A 16440-nucleotide genomic window follows, 5' to 3' on the forward strand; every position below is an offset into this window, starting at 1 on the left:
ATGATAGAATAGTTAAAAGGTGTTTGGGTGAGCCTTTGGCACGTAGCCAAAGTTGGCTTAAGTGCCAAACTTAGCGAAAAGGTTGGAGGGACCTCTATGCAAAACTCCAGGAAGACGTGGCTAACAACGTAGAAACGGGATTAGTTTTCATTGGCCATAGGCAGAGCCCACATAACATTCTAGCCCGGTAGAGGTAGCCCAACAAGCTTACCCTAACCGATTTGACAGAGAACACATAATTAAAGTTTCAGATGCAATAGAGTGGGTGGAGCCTACTTGGTGGGGACGCGACAATATAAAATGGTCCAATGGGAATTAAGTAGAGGTCCCAACTATGACAGCTCAACCCACTAAGGGCAAGCCTAAGAATGATTTCCCAAAAGTTTGTTTAGAGAGTACACAATTAGGCATTGCGAGGTAAGCACCAGGCCATGTGGCGATTTTCCAATAGCACCTAAGACAACCCTTTAGAAAGGCTTGGAGGTCAAGGGAGGCATTTTCTCACACCAGCGATCACGTAGATCAACGATAGAGGTTCACCCCGGGACCTCTCCTCTAAAAACCACAAACTGCACTAGAGTGAGGAGCGGTGTCAAGGGAAGAATTTCTTGAATCCGTTGGTTTTCTAGTTAACAAACGAAATTGCTAAGAAACAAAGACCTCCATGACCTTTTCTCTCTCCTCTGACGGGACATGTGTAACATCTTATTAGTTCTTCAAGACGACATGGATGATGACATCAGCATGACGTGGTCCAATCAACAATGGACATGTGGTAGTCATTTTTGGAATTTTTGGGCATCCAAAAAGCCCTTTTCGAGTGACATGTGTCAGCTATCATAGGTTGACACATGTTACAAATGACGTAATAATAGCATCATGCTGTTGGATGGAGCACAACAGGATATTAATATTGTGTAAAAGGGATGTGCCAAGCCAGAGGCATCAGAATGACAAGGTGATTGACTCAGCCCGAAGAGAATTAATATTGGCTCTTGCTACAGCGGGTGGACCCCACAGTACAACTGAGCTCGCAGGACATCGCCCATAATAATTTTAATGGTGGACAAAGAAAATGGACTGATCACTATAGATCTGAGGCCTACCACCCTGATTCTACGGAAAATCCTTCCTAAGATAATCCTTACCCCATGTCGAACACTCCAAATATCCTGTACCATCACATATATTCTATCGTTGTGACCCATGTCCCTATCTAGGTGCATTAAACTTCTTATGCGGTGCAACATTCTCTTTCTCTTATGCATTCTCAGGTATTACTCTTTTTGGCTGCCATTTACATTTAACTTTACCTTTCCAATTCCTTTACACTTTGATTTCTCATCATAGTGCTTTCGTTTAAGAATAAATTCTTCAAGTGACAGAGGCTCGTCATACTCAATATGATCTCTAAATGCTAATGGACATCCACCAAAAAATATCTGAACTTTAGCCTTTTCATCTTTAAGATATGGTACATACCTCAATAGCTCTAACAACTTTGTCATATACTCCTCATAGGTCATCGATCCCATCTTTAGCTCATAAAATTCCATGTCTTTTATGTCATAGTACCTTTCCAACAAGTACTTATTTCTAAAGAGTCTCTTGAATTCATGCCAACTCATCTCCTATATCTCGATGTCTCTGGCCCATTTTACATCTTCCCACCAGATAACAACTTTCCCTTTGAGGTTGAAGATAATTATTTTGGCCTTCATATTCTCTGTATACTCATGCAGTTCAAAGAACTTATTCATGCCAAGTAACCAAGCCTCTGCATCCTCAGGATTCTTCAACTCTCCATCAAAAGTAGGTGGCTTTGATTTCTTAAAGTCATCTAGCAAGTATCCCCTATCACTCCTCCTGTAAGGGTGATAACGATGATGATCATAGTGTTTGTCGTAACGAGAACTAGAATAGTACATGTGTCCATCACCTCTCTTATCTGGAGAATCCAAGAATCTACCATATCTGATCATATCATCTCTATATGACCTGTGACCACTATGAGACTGACTACCATATACCCCATTAGTCCCATCCTCCTATCCATAGCTGAGCTAGAGTGGTCCTTGTCTCTGCAATTCTGAAAAACTCTGAAGAATTGCATAATTGACTTCTTCTTGTTTCTCTTGTGCCTGCATGATTATATCATTATCTACTTTAAAAGTCAGTATTTCTTCCTTCAAACTACTCAATGTGTCTGCTAAGTCAGAAGAGTTCCCAACATCACGTTGCTCATCTGATTCATAGAGATAATCCCTGTAGTCTACCATCTTGCTAGTCATCTTGATCACTTCGTGCAAGGCACACTATGTCAGCTAAACCAAATCATAAACAAACCAACATACCTTAGTATAACATGGGGATGATATTTCATCTGCAAGAATGACCAGATTAGCATGATACATGTATAAACATAGTCATAATAGAATATAGATATCATCTTAACCATAGTACAATCATCAATTCATGACCATATCAACAACACATCATCACCTCATGCATGAAAAATACACCCATATCAATGTATGCATAATCAACATATGGATAACATGCATGCATACAAAATACATACAAACATTATCATGCATATTCAGTGCATAACCGACATAAACTCATGATAAACACATAAAACAACAATGCCATCAATTTTCACATGGAAACACCACTGTAACCATAACCAACACCATGCATGCACGGCCAATACATAGACCAAAAACATGAGAACACATATATGCAACTGACATTAATGCATGACCAACACACCGTCCATCTAGTCCAAGGAGTGAACCATTCTCTGATACCACTCTGTAACACCCTCCTCCCACATCTGCCCAATTAACCGGCCAACCGGGGTAAACATGTGACGAGAGGCTACTATGATCTAATTAAATCTCCTAGGTTACCTTAAGGAAGTGGAACCAATGAAACACAACAAAACTGACTATCCACACATCCTACATAACCTCCAGGAGCTACCTCACATTTCTAGGTAACCAACCCCTGAGGAAACTCAACATTTCAAGGACCTAGAGCCCCAGTTGCTCCCTTGCCAAGCCCTCTAAGAGACTAAGGGCCCTTCTTTTGCCACCAACTATGAGATTTAAGGCTAAATTCTAGGGCTAAGATCCTTTCACTATCCAGAACTCCATGGAATTTACATAAATGAAAAGAAACATAGATACAATGATGCCAATACAAATTATTGAACAAAGACTTGAATGGACCCCTACTAACCATGATAGGAATTTCATCAAACATATCACAAATATGCTTTATACAGGTCCTAATAACATATCTGAGCATAGGGGTCTTATACTTATCTGAGAATCACTAAGAAGCATTGATGCCTTATCAAATTAGCTGCATTATCGTCTATTAGGTCAAAGATTCATTGCTTAATGAGAACCATACATTTTCACTGTCATAAGACATATTCATAACCAACATATAAACAACATAAATAATGAGGATACAACAACCATATTTTCCACAAATGAACCAATACATTTACACATAAAATACGAAGGAAAGGAACTGTTATTGATGAATGAGAAAGCCAACCCGGTATGAGACTACCACATTCCACCCGACCGTAGATTGGCTGAGGTAAGTCTCTCTTCAGCCAATCACCCATGTGACATATTCCAACCATGAATGTGGGACTCATAACCGAAAAGAATAATTGAATGAGCATGGATGCGACCATATTTCTCCACCTACACCGTGAGGAATTTTACTGCCTCGTAGTCCCTAGGATTTACCACAACCCACAATCTAATTGAGGGGTCACTAGGCCATGATCGAGACCCCACACTCCAGGATTTACTATACATCCCACCATTCACTGACAAGGATTACTAGGCCTAATCATGGGCAACCACCTCTATGCTTTACCGTATATCCAGTCATTTAGTAGTCGAGGATTCCTAGGTCCACCAAGCCATGCAATACATGGATTTACCATAACCCATAGTCTGGTTCAGGGGTTCTAGGCCAGTGGCTTTACCACAATCCACAGTTTGGTTCAGGGATCATTAGGCCATGAGGTTTTTCTTTCAGAGATCCACCTCACTCAGCTTCGAATCCATCTGACAATTTAGCTCCACCAAAACATGAGAACGCATCACCTCAAGTCTATCCAGAAATGGCAAGTCAATGCTGAAGAGCACTGTCACACTTGGAAAAACCCATGACAATGACAACAAGAGAACCAATAACCATGCATGCCAAATCTAGCAAGGAAATCATACTGCAAATCGATATCTGTAAGTAAACCCATTATAGGTGCTTAATCCTACTCTTCCTTGCTTGACCTTTGCTTCCTCTTTTACTTCTTTGCCTTTCTTGATCCAATTATGAAGTTCTCCAAGAAAAATCTAAGTGTCTAAGAGTGTGTGAGAGAGAGAATAGAGAGAGAGCTCCAAAACTAAACTGACAAAAAAGGTACCAACTGATCCTCAGAAGCCTTTTTATCAATGTGGCCTATAGTTTCTTCATTTTTCATTGTTTTCCTTCATTTTCCTCCTCACATGCAACATATGACATTTTACCTTCTTTTTCTTGTAATTTCCATTATTTTCATAAATAAATTGCCAAAAATGCCATTTTTCCTTTCCAAATCCTTTGCCATTATATTTGTTAATTTCCTTAGCCATAATAACTGAAATTAGCACCCACACTAGGATGTTTTTGCCAACATTCATCTTGGAATAAGTGTCCCATAACTGTGGTTATTATTTTTCCTTTATTGACTTTTTATTACATGGAATTTTCACTAGGGTTGTTACAATTGGTGAGATGGAAAATGGATAAACATAATAGTTGGAAGAATCTCTAATGAGATCAATATACATTACAGCTTGTCCAAAACTCCAGAAAGGAGGCCACTTAAAAAAGGCTATCCAACAACATAACTAAATATGTGCCTTGTGCACAAATTAAAAAAAGGCTAGTGAGTAAAAATACATTTGAAAAATCTCATGGTTGTTGTAACTATAAGAAAATAGAGATTTAATTAAACATTTCAAGCTACAAAATTTAACAGGGATTGATGATGAACTTTGATAGGTGACTATAGTGGTCACAAAAACACTATCAGTTAATATACATCAACATTTTTTTAAAGCATCACTCAACAAAGACACTACAGGGGAAAATGTTACAAAGGAAGAATATATCTATATGCATCTTGTACGTGGTATACCCCTCCAAGGAAAGGCTACTGAGGTAGTGGGCATCTAAATCTCATATGGATGGTGCAACTGTACCATGGAAATTTACAATCCCTTTAAACTCCTCAAATGATAAATAAACAAGCCCATTTTTTACAACTCAAAACCAAGAAACCTTGACTGCTCAAGCTTCACCATATAAAAGTATAAGCATGCAGTCCCTGCCAAGCCTTCAAATAGAGAGTATGGATGATCTCCACCATGCATCTAACCAGATGCAATAAGTCTCCTCCCATTGTTATAAAGGAATCCAACGAATGCCTTTGCTCGATTAAGATATAGTTCTTTTGTTAAACGGTAAAGGGCAAGAAATGTGTAAGCATTTCCACTAACACCATGGCATAGTCCAACTTTTTTGAGAAGACCCTTCTTCCATACCGATTCACCAGCCTCAATTGTAGCTTGACGAAAGACAGGTTCCCCTGGAAGTACCTGATAAAAAGAAAATGCCTTTTAATACTGAATACAAAAAGAGAAAAAGCTAAAAATGAACCTTTAACTCTTTCTCAATGTAAAATCCTATCAAAATGTCAGAGGTAGATAAAAGGTAGACTACATCTTTTATGAGTAACATACACATCCTTAACTAATCATGTAGTCTTAACCATGAAATTTCAAGTCCTACCTGTGCTACCTTGCAAAGAGACATTGCAATACCAGGTGCACCATGGCACCATTGCACAAGCTTGTCCCTCATATTACCTTCACTTGATGGGAAGTTTCCTGACTCTGGGAAACATTTTCTAATCATGTAAAGCAATGTTCCCTTGACATCATCTGCATCTTCTTTATTTAGTGGAAAATGAAGAAGGACATGCATTATTCCAGCCAACCCATGTGCATCCCCCAGTACCTCATCCCATGCCATTGATACACTAGGGGGCAATGTGTATGGGATGCACTTGTTCTTCCACGAGCTAAAACAACATCCACAATTGGGCTCTGAAACCAAATAATTGAACATTGGTAAATCAAACCAGGCAGAGACAATGAGCAACTCCCATAGATTATTCAAGGTACATTTTTCCTTGTCATATCTATTTACTTTTTATATAAGCCTCCAGGTCTCTACAGTGTGGCTAAGTGAAATACCTCAATGGCTTAGAAGAATGTGACCTATTAACTATTTTCAACTTGCTAACCCATTTCAAAATAATTCACCACGAGATTGAGCTCTATTATTTCACAATTGAAAATTGAATGAATAAAATACTAACCAACACGCTCCAAGGAATTATTTCATCACCAAGATACTTTTTTATGAACAATGCATTTGATAGAAATCTTGCATGCTTATACATCAATTCATATGGCATGCCAAAACCCCCATCCTCTGGCCCCATTGAAAGTACCCTCTCATGTGCTATTTGTTGAAATTTGAAAATAAAAAATGTTACACAATGTTTATCAAGTAGCTTTCCTTTTTACACTCTTCATAGCTTTCACATTTTAAGAAATGATGGTAACAACACAGAAAATGAAATTCTTTTTAGATTATCAAGTCTTGAACAATAAAGAGGATTAACACAAATAGTGTTATTTTTTCTTGTACCTCCCAAAAGATATTAAAAAGAAGTCCTTTCATTGATTATCACCCTTGTATTTGGAAACAACAACACCGAGATCATAGATACCAGCCTTGCCATAGAAAAATGTTACATGGCTTACATACAACAAAACACAAAATCAGTCCCAGAAATTGAAAACTAGAATCAACATTTTAAGAAATGTTGATAAGGAAATGAAGGATTGACTTCTCTTTGTTACCTAAGGGCTTATAAGAATATGGAGGGTTTATAATTGGCTAACATTACTTACTGTCTTAAACTCCTTGCCATTGTTGCATAAGAATCAATAATATCACTGCATAATGCAAGATCCTCCTTATTCCCAGTTGTTTGATGTGATTTGAAACACATGAATGCAGTTCTTAATAACCCTTTATACACGGTTAGGTCTCTGCAGCAGAAGCCCCGTTGTGTCCATGTTGATTCGACCACCTTAACAAAAGCAATATTAAACACTACAGTAAGCTCAACTTTCACACTTCTCGATAATTTTTTCTAGGATTACATTAAAATTAATGCAATAAGTTATCATACATCTTTCTCAGAAAGACAACAAATCAAATAAGAGGACAAGACCCTATCAAATTTCAATTCTTCTTAGTAAAACATGTGGTTTTAAGTTTAAAAATACCTAGGCGACATTAGTAATCTAGTTGACCATAAAGCCATAGTTCTAAAACTCAAAACTTAAAAGGTGCTAATTTCAGAAATACTTGTTTAAATCCTCCTGGCGTAAGGATTATTATTTCAGGCTTGGTCATGTTATGAACATATATTAGAATTGTAAAGATTTTGTAACTGCAACAAAAGTGGTATATCAGGAAAAACTGATACTGAAGAAATCCCGTGAACTTACAGGATGAAGAGAGAAAATTTCACAAATATATCAACATATAATGATAAGTGAGACCTCTCCACCGAATTTTAAGTTCAATCACAATTTAAAAAGGTCAGGTTTATTTTTGGTCATGCAACAAGCACATGAAAACAAACTAAATAGGATTTTAGTGAACTATGATACTATCATTGAAGTAAAATGAGGAGATGCAAGCCACATAATAATTGTAATTTCTGCCCCATGGCCCATTTGCTACAACATTAACAGGGGCCTGGCTCGACCCTTACCAGAGGAGGGCATTTCCTGACCTTCCTCATTTGGCTGAGAAGATGAACCACCACTCCATATTCTTATTTTTCATAAAGCCCTAACAAACAACCCACGAAAAACTACGTGGCTACTCGGATTGACAGCAGGTTAATCACTTACAGCATTTTGAAAAGATTGGAATTTATAGTTTTGTAAGACCGTATGCTCCGCTAGTTTTCACTGACGTCCATTCTCGAGAAAATGTGTGGGCAAACGGTGGCGGGCTGATGTAATTAGTTATAAAAACTCAAAACTTGAGGGTAAACTTTGGAATGTTGAAAACTTTTACTTGTATGGGCATAACTAATCAAACTCCCACAAAAATAGATGTCACTGCGCAACCAGTGACATAACAATATAATTTTATTTTATTTTTAAAATTAATACTTGTAATATATAGAAAATCTTTTGTAATGAAATACCTACTACATATAAACATATCTAGTGTGGCACAAGTCCGTTGAATAATTTTTTTTATTGTTCACATAGCTAGCCTCGCACTCGAGAGTCTACTCTGGGAGATGTTCGGAGATGTGGAGGAGACTTGCACCATTGGCGAAAAGGAGAAAATGCCACATACTACTCTCACTCATAACATATAACTAGGTTTTTGAGTTTTCGAAATTTGTTAAAAAATTGTTTCATGGAACGAGGAGACGTTTATTTCCTTCTTCAAAGATAGATGCCTGGTGTATATATCAATATATCTCATATTGGCTATTGTCATTGAGTCAAAAGACTTATTGCCTAATATGAAGGTCATGTGTAAGTATGTCTATGTTAAGTAGTATATGTTTATGTCCATGTACACATATGGAGTTGACAAAAAAAATATATGCTATGCATGTTTAATTAATCATCCATATGATTTAAAGGTTAATATAATTCTATGTAAAGTAATTAGAAGTGAAAAAAACATGTGAGTAAGATGTTTACACATTATACTTTTCAAAAATATTTTAACATTTTTGGTATAAATAAACTCTCTGAAGATTTATGTTAACCAATTTATGTTTCTATCAACTTTATATATATTTATATATACAAAAAAAATGTTCAAAAAAATATTTTAATGTTGTATATAATAAAATATGCAATATGGGTTATAAATAAAATTCTTAATATGAAATAATATTGATGTATACTTAAAAATATGTTAATAACAACAAAAACATTTTACTTTGCACTGATCAAAATAACTCAACTAAGTGTTATGTAAAATATTTTATACATTATTTTAAAAAATTATGTATATATTTCTATATATCATTTAGAAATACGATTTAAACAATAAAAAATTACACATAATTTTTTACACTCTAAAATAAATTTGCAACTGAATAAATTTAATTCTTCTCCACTCATTTTAGATTTAATTCTTCTCCACTTATTTTAGATGGATATATACTAATCTCTGTAACATTTAACCATATCAATAGGTATCTGAGTTCAGGTAATTTGTTTTAAAAAATGTCTCTCGGAGGAAGGAGGTGTTGCTTTCCTCCTTCAATGGTAGAGGTCATGTGTCCATATTAAAGTAGTAAATATTTTTCACTTTGTAACCTATCAAATAGTCAAAGAACATATCACGTAACTTAAAAGCAAATATCATTTAAGTTTGGAATTGGTGGTTTTTGGTAAGGTTGTTCACCAAGTGACAAATGACTCAATTGAATATATGTTATGATGTGGGTTGCTAATTTAAAATACGAAACTTAAGCGCCCATCATAGAAATACACATAGTATTAGGCAAATGCATGAGTAAAACGTCCACCTGAGTAACGCTATGAAGTAAAGAAGTTGGTATGGTGTAGCATTTGGTCCACTTTTACATTTTAACGAGTCTCACGAGAACTTCGATGTAGTATACTTGGTAGTGTGATGACTGTAATATTCATTATACTTAGCGACGATATCAATTGGTGGAAGTTACACACAAGACTCGCAGCCAAGGTTTTGACTCCACCATGTGGTTAAGTTTGGCTTTGAGTTCAAGTGTATATGTCCTTCTCATGGGTTGTGGCTTCATAAGGCTCTTTGAGTTGTAGGACTTAGTATGGAAGAAGAGACTTCTATGATCTAGGCCAAACAAAAGAAACTACACAAACTGTTTATGATCCGGGCCAAGCTAAAGACTGACAGTTTTCTAGTCATGAAGCTTTGGTTATAGAAGCACAGCTGTGAGAGAGGTGCACATTGTCTATGATTTGAACCGAACCAAAGGTTTTTTTTCTATTCATGAAATTTTATGAGAAGGGTCTCGTGATAATTTTGAAAAACATCACACCTACTTTGAAAAGAAACAGATTTTTCTTTATCTTTCACCATGTCTATAATGCGACGCATTTCCAATCGGCTCCAATTGTACACATGCGACGTTTCCTTTCTTGTTTTTGAAATTCACAACGTAGAATGCCATGCTTTTGTTGATGCAAAATATTAGGTATTTTAAGCTTAAAATGGTTTACAAAAACGTACCCTCAGTCCCTAGATCTTAGAGAACATTAGAATTGCACTATTCTTCTTGGCCTGTCTGAATAAAAAAGTCTACTTCTTTCTCTCTTCAAAAAAATAGTCGAAAAACAGGAAATGTAACAACATTGACCATACCATTCTACCTTTTTCGTCCACTGCAGGTAGTTTTGAGATATAGTTTTCTGTCCATGTATTTGCTTTTATCCGAACTCGAATCCAGTCTGCTACCATTTAAATGTATCAAGAGACATTTCTACATAAATGACTTACCATTATGAAACACCGGAACTTAAAACAAAAGTAACACATTGAGAATGGACGAGTGTTAAGGAAAAAAACATAGGGAAAATAACAGAGCTCCCATGTCAAGAACATTGAAGACTTTGGTTTCCCACCCCACTCACTCTTTGTATCCATCTAAGTAGTATCAACCAAACTCTTATACGTATTATGAACCCAAAATCCTTGGCCAGAGTTAGAGAATAAGCATTTATTAATACATATTAAAAACTTCAGTCGAAATGTTACAACTTACTTCTATAATATGCAACCATCCATACAAATATATATAGACTCAACAAACACAAAGAAACCATAGGGTTCATCATGTTTATCGTCAATATCTAAGTAAACGACCAGTAAAGAATAAGCATGTAGAAATTATTGTAGTGGAAGTTCATATATTTTTTCTTTTGTCGTCTGTTCTTTCATGGTAATATTTCAAGGTAAACTCGAGAGATATCTTTCTGCGGGCCTCGATAACCTCATATTTCAAAGCTTGCCCTAAATTAATTAAAAGACCTGATAGAATGCACAAATGTTATCAGATGAACAATCACTTTGGAAAAAAAGATGCAGAGGGACTTATAAATATGCAGAAAGCCTCATGATTTGATGGTGGCTCAATGGAATAATTCAATAAATGTTTTGAATGTACAGAGCCATACGAGGTTGAAGCCTATTGTGAGGCCTCTAGCCGAAGGTGTGTACGACAAAAACCTCAGGACTCCTCGAAAGTGGAACACAAGGATACTTCGTCCTAAAAATTAAAAAAACTAGAGCATCTCATGTTGTCACCTGCAGGAATTCAGAGAGAAGAATAGTTCATAAACCTTGAAATAGGTAATATGGTTAATCATTGTATGCCTTGATCTAACTCTTTGTGTTTGCCAAATTTTCCATGTATGTACATGCACGACATGAAGTTGGTAGCTTAGGTGGTATAATATCCAAATCATAGTTTTAAAATTCAGCTGATTCGGAACGGAAACGGCCGAGTTGATCCGTTTCATTGCCCAGAAATGTGACTCGGTGGAGGAAACGGTTCAGTAGGCCGAGTCAGCCATGACTCGACTGAGTCATTCAATGAGTCGGCCGAGTCATTCAATGAGTCGGCCGAGTCATTCAATGACTCGGCCGAGTCATGGCTGACTCAGCCAACTCGCCTGTTTCCGTATTGACTCGGCCGAGTCATAACCAGTGGCCTGTAAGCCCATCAAAACAGCGATTTGACATTTTTTTAATGAAATTTTGAAGTGTTTTCTGATTGGTTTGGACTCCAATGTGTTTTATGAATTACCTAAATGTTATTTGGGGTCCATTTCCCCCTCCCAAACCCTATTTAACACACACAAATGCTCTCTACTATTGATATTCTATTCAAATTTCATGGTAATGTTAAATTCTTAAAGTAAAAGTGACATTCTCCTTAATCTTCATTTTCATCCTTTTACTTAAATTTTTAACATTACCATGAAATGACTCAGGATGTTTGAGAGTGGTTTCGGCCTCATTGGATTTCATATGGAGAAAGTAGAATTTTAGATTTCATTCAAAATCCAACAGACTTATCAGTTTTTCAGGATTTCAGGATTGGAGGATTGTAATGTTTCCATTGAATTTTGTCATGTATTAGGGTATGGAACTCGTATTTAATCAAGAGCACCAATCCCTCTATGTACCTTGATGTTAGTGAAATTGGTTGTCGAACTCCTCTGGGATTCGCTCCCAAACCAGGAGCTTCTGAAAATATCGCTCCCGCTCCCGTTTCGCTCTCGCTCCCCACTTTCGTTCCTGCTCCCAACTTCCAAGTAAAACTGAGCCAGATGATGTTGGAAACTCTAGCAGTAGCGAGTAGTACTGGTCACAAACTTTTGTTGTAGAGGCCATTTATAGCCTCCTTAGTTATGTGTTTTTGTTTTGATCTCTATATCATCATCGTGTATGTATTGGACAATGCATTGGGTGCCATTTTGATATAATGGATATATTCATGAGCCTACTTTGATCATATGTTGTCTTCTATCTATATTCTAATGCTGTGTTTGGAAACATGAATGAAAATCTTTAAAATTATGTGTTTTTATAAAAAATAAATATTTAATGTATTTTTTACAACGACCGAGTCATTGAAATCGAGCCGGCCGAGTCGATACCGAGTCGGAGTCGGAGTCGACCCTTGGCGGAGTCGGAGTCGGAGTCGGAGTCGACCCTTAGCGGAGTCGGAGTCAGAGTCGACCCTCGACCGAGTCAGAGTCGGAGTCGGAGTTTTAAAACATTGATCCAAATAAATAGCATTAAATATGACAATTAAACAATTTGTTGTAAATGAGAAATGAGCAGTTGGTTTGAGTGAAGATAATGAATGGAGAAGAGAGGAAAGAAAGTCCCTAATTACTATGCCACTAAAGGATCGATCCTAATTTGTTTTCCATAGAGAAGCTAGTTTCATGAATCAGGAATAACAATGATTCTTAGCATGTCAGCAAATAGTTTATAATGGACATTCAACATGAAGTTGATAATACAAAGAAATGCACATGCTAGTAGAAACATTTAGAAGTGACCGCCTCACCTCTTTCCCAATGCTTTAGATGATTCACTGCCTCACTGCCACAACCTCCACATCTGGAGTCCTACAATTGAGGCTTAGGGAGCTCAAATGGTTTACTGTGCAGAAGAATAAGAATAATTGACAGAGATTAGCTCCCAAATGAGGTACTAGCACAATCTCCTCTTTTAAAAAAGACCGAAATTATCTAATTGTTTGAGACAATTTAGTTCTGAGTCAAATATCAACAACAAAATTATCTAATTCTTTCAAGAGAACTAATTCTAATTTAAATGTCAACAACTTTGGCATTTGTAACCGAATGCAAACTTCACAACTGTCATTGGCCCAATTAGGCAGGTAATAGAATTAAAAATCTATTTACACCTATTCTACTGACGAAATACTACAGGATTTTTTATTATCTTAAATCATACATAATAAAAAAATTTGAGAAATCAATGTACTTTGATAGGCGTAAATAAATACTTATTATTTCTTTAATATTTTTAAAGCTATTGTTCTTTTATCATAATGACTCTAAAGAGAAGCCAACTTTTGGTTGATCCATTTCCGCAATGAAGTCATAAAGCACACAATAATTAAATATGATATCGAGTGCAACCTATGACTTCAGGGGATTATAAATATACCCCCCACAACTTTGATCTTGAATTTGTGCCGAATGAGGTTTGGTGTATGTAAAGCAACAAACTAAATCAAATGTTAATACAAGTTAATATTTTCAGTGATTGGAATGAACGTAATAAACTATGTCGCAAAACATCAAACAGGGGAATAAGGAATAAATTTTAAAAAGTCAAAATTTTACAATTTGTTTTTAATTGGAGATGGGAGAAAATAGACTAGAATCAGTGATTTCTTATATAATGAAATAGAGATTTATAACCGAATCCTATTTAACATGAAAATAATACAATATAGATATTTTATAAAAATTCAGAGAAAATAAGATTAATTGATATCATTTTTTACCAATTGAATCTAAACAAAATATCTTCTTCGCATGCCTATTTAATTTCTTGCCTTGCTCTATATTTTTTCCCTTCACAACAAGGTTAGGTTAATATCCATTTACAAAAGACAACACAAAAGCCTATGGGTAAAGTCAAGCCCTTATGTCATTTTACTCCAATTTTATTCTGGTTCATGAAATATGGCAAAAAGGCTATCATTACTATTCTAAGCACAATTAATATAACGAGGATTCCAAGAATGTTTCTAATATTTGATATTAATTCTTGTGCTTTCTATCCTTACGTTCTTCTTCTGATAGGAGCATATTATTAGTCCGGTATAACACTTTTGTGGTCAAAGTTTATTTTTTTATTATTTTTTTGAGTTTTTGTAATTTTAACTAAAATTTTGTGAAAGTGTGGAATATTTTTAAATAATTTTTTAAATGATAGTTATTTTATTTTTAATTTTTCATTGTTTGAGTGATTCTTGATGTGACAATTTCTCTAGTGGAGAGAGATTTATTTTGGATATTTGTTGGTTTCTGACAAATGATTTTAAATAAAAAAATGGATAATTTTGTGAGTAGTCATTCCGTTAGTCATTGCTCTGGCACTAACATTGACATTGTTCTTTGAGTAGGTCATTTGCTTGAGGGTGATGAGCATTTTTGGGATGACTACTCTGACACTAGTACTAATACTACTAGCGGTTTGCCTAATGATGCAAGGAACTAAGGGGGTTCCATAAAGCTGATGCATTGTGTGAAGTGCGGTGATGTAGAGGAAGTAATGATGATTCATTGTGCAGTGTGCGGAGGAAGCATAACGAAAGCTTCTTATGCACCACCACACTCCTTCCAGAAATACTTATTTTTTATTACGCTATCTATGCAAAAGCTTAAATAATGTTTCAAAATTTAATATGTAGAGGAAATCAAATATTTTTGTTTGATAACAATACCCATGCATAAACTTTATTTGAAATAAAGTCAAAAGTGTATTCATTTGATAACGTTACCAATGCAAACTCTTTAAAAATTTGTGGGAGAAGACACGTTTCTCATAATTTGACTTTAGCTAAAATAATAATAAAAGATTCATTCCATAATTTATTGTTAATAAATATAACGAATGGATAGATTTGAACTCGGAAATTTGAATCTTGACTTTGAGAGCAATTGCAATTGTTGTTTGTATCAATGTTGTTTATGTGCATGGAATTGCCTATTCTTGTGCAAGGATTGATCCCATGTCTGGTTCTCCAAACTATGGTAAGTGGATTTGAGTGTGAAGGTGTGGAAGAAAAAAGCTTGAATGGATATAGATTTTTCTCTTTAACAGAAACCTTCGTCATCAATGTTTGTACAACTGAAATAAGGGTGGGTGATGTTGAAAATGTAGCAAGGAATGACTTCTTTAACTCGTGCCTTAGTCGAAGATGCTAATTTGAATTCAATCTCATAGTTGCTTGAGTTAACTTTCAATTAACACGTGTGATGTGGCCTATCAATGAGTTATAGTCAATTAATTTGAGTTAAAAGGCATGCAATGATTTATGGACTAGTTGATGGCTAAAATTAACTATCTAGTGGAGTTAATTGTGGTGTTTGTCAGTTAACTAATCTCTAGTTCTAGAATAGAGATAGACATGAGTTTAGTTGAGTAGTTGACTTTGTGTTAACTCAACTTACTCTTAGTTAACAAGTAGTAGCTTCTAAATTTAGCCCTAATAGGTCATGCAATTCGAATTTCCTATTGAGATTGAACGAAGGAACAATTGTAGTCATTATTCTATACAAGTTTATGTGTACAGGCTTGGGAGTCAAGAAGAGAATTTTCTCTTGGGTTTTGCACAAGGAAATAAGCACTCTTCCTATTTATTAGGGGAAAATATGTACTAGGAAATAAAAGGCTCCTAGGAGGCCTTATCTGCCTAAGTATTGGGAAAGTCTTGTACAGAGTTGATCAGTATTGTAGGGAGCTTTAGGCTTGAAGTAGTTTCTATGTAATATATTAGATTGCTCAATTGATTCAAAACAAGCAAGTAGGGGTTTTTCCTAGTTGGGTTCCCCAAATATATTTTGTGTTCTATATATGGTTGTATTTCTATTTAATTTTTTCTCTCTGTAGATTTTTGATAGAGAAATCTTGTGTCTTTTATGATCATTTTCTCTCATTAGCAGTTGCGAGGTTTCAAGG

At 35.6% G+C, this 16440-nt stretch overlaps 1 pseudogene; it reads right to left on the minus strand.

Annotated features, from left to right (window-relative positions):
* Positions 1-5320: 5320 nt before the first annotated feature.
* On the minus strand, positions 5321-10662 carry LOC149194227 (lanC-like protein GCL1; annotated as a pseudogene).
* Positions 10663-16440: the final 5778 nt, after the last annotated feature.

Source organism: Pinus tabuliformis, chromosome 2_2 (genome assembly GCF_031772625.1).
Source record: "Pinus tabuliformis cultivar Carrire ecotype Pingquan chromosome 2_2, CPIR1, whole genome shotgun sequence".
NCBI classification, from domain to species: Eukaryota; Viridiplantae; Streptophyta; class Pinopsida; order Pinales; family Pinaceae; genus Pinus; species Pinus tabuliformis.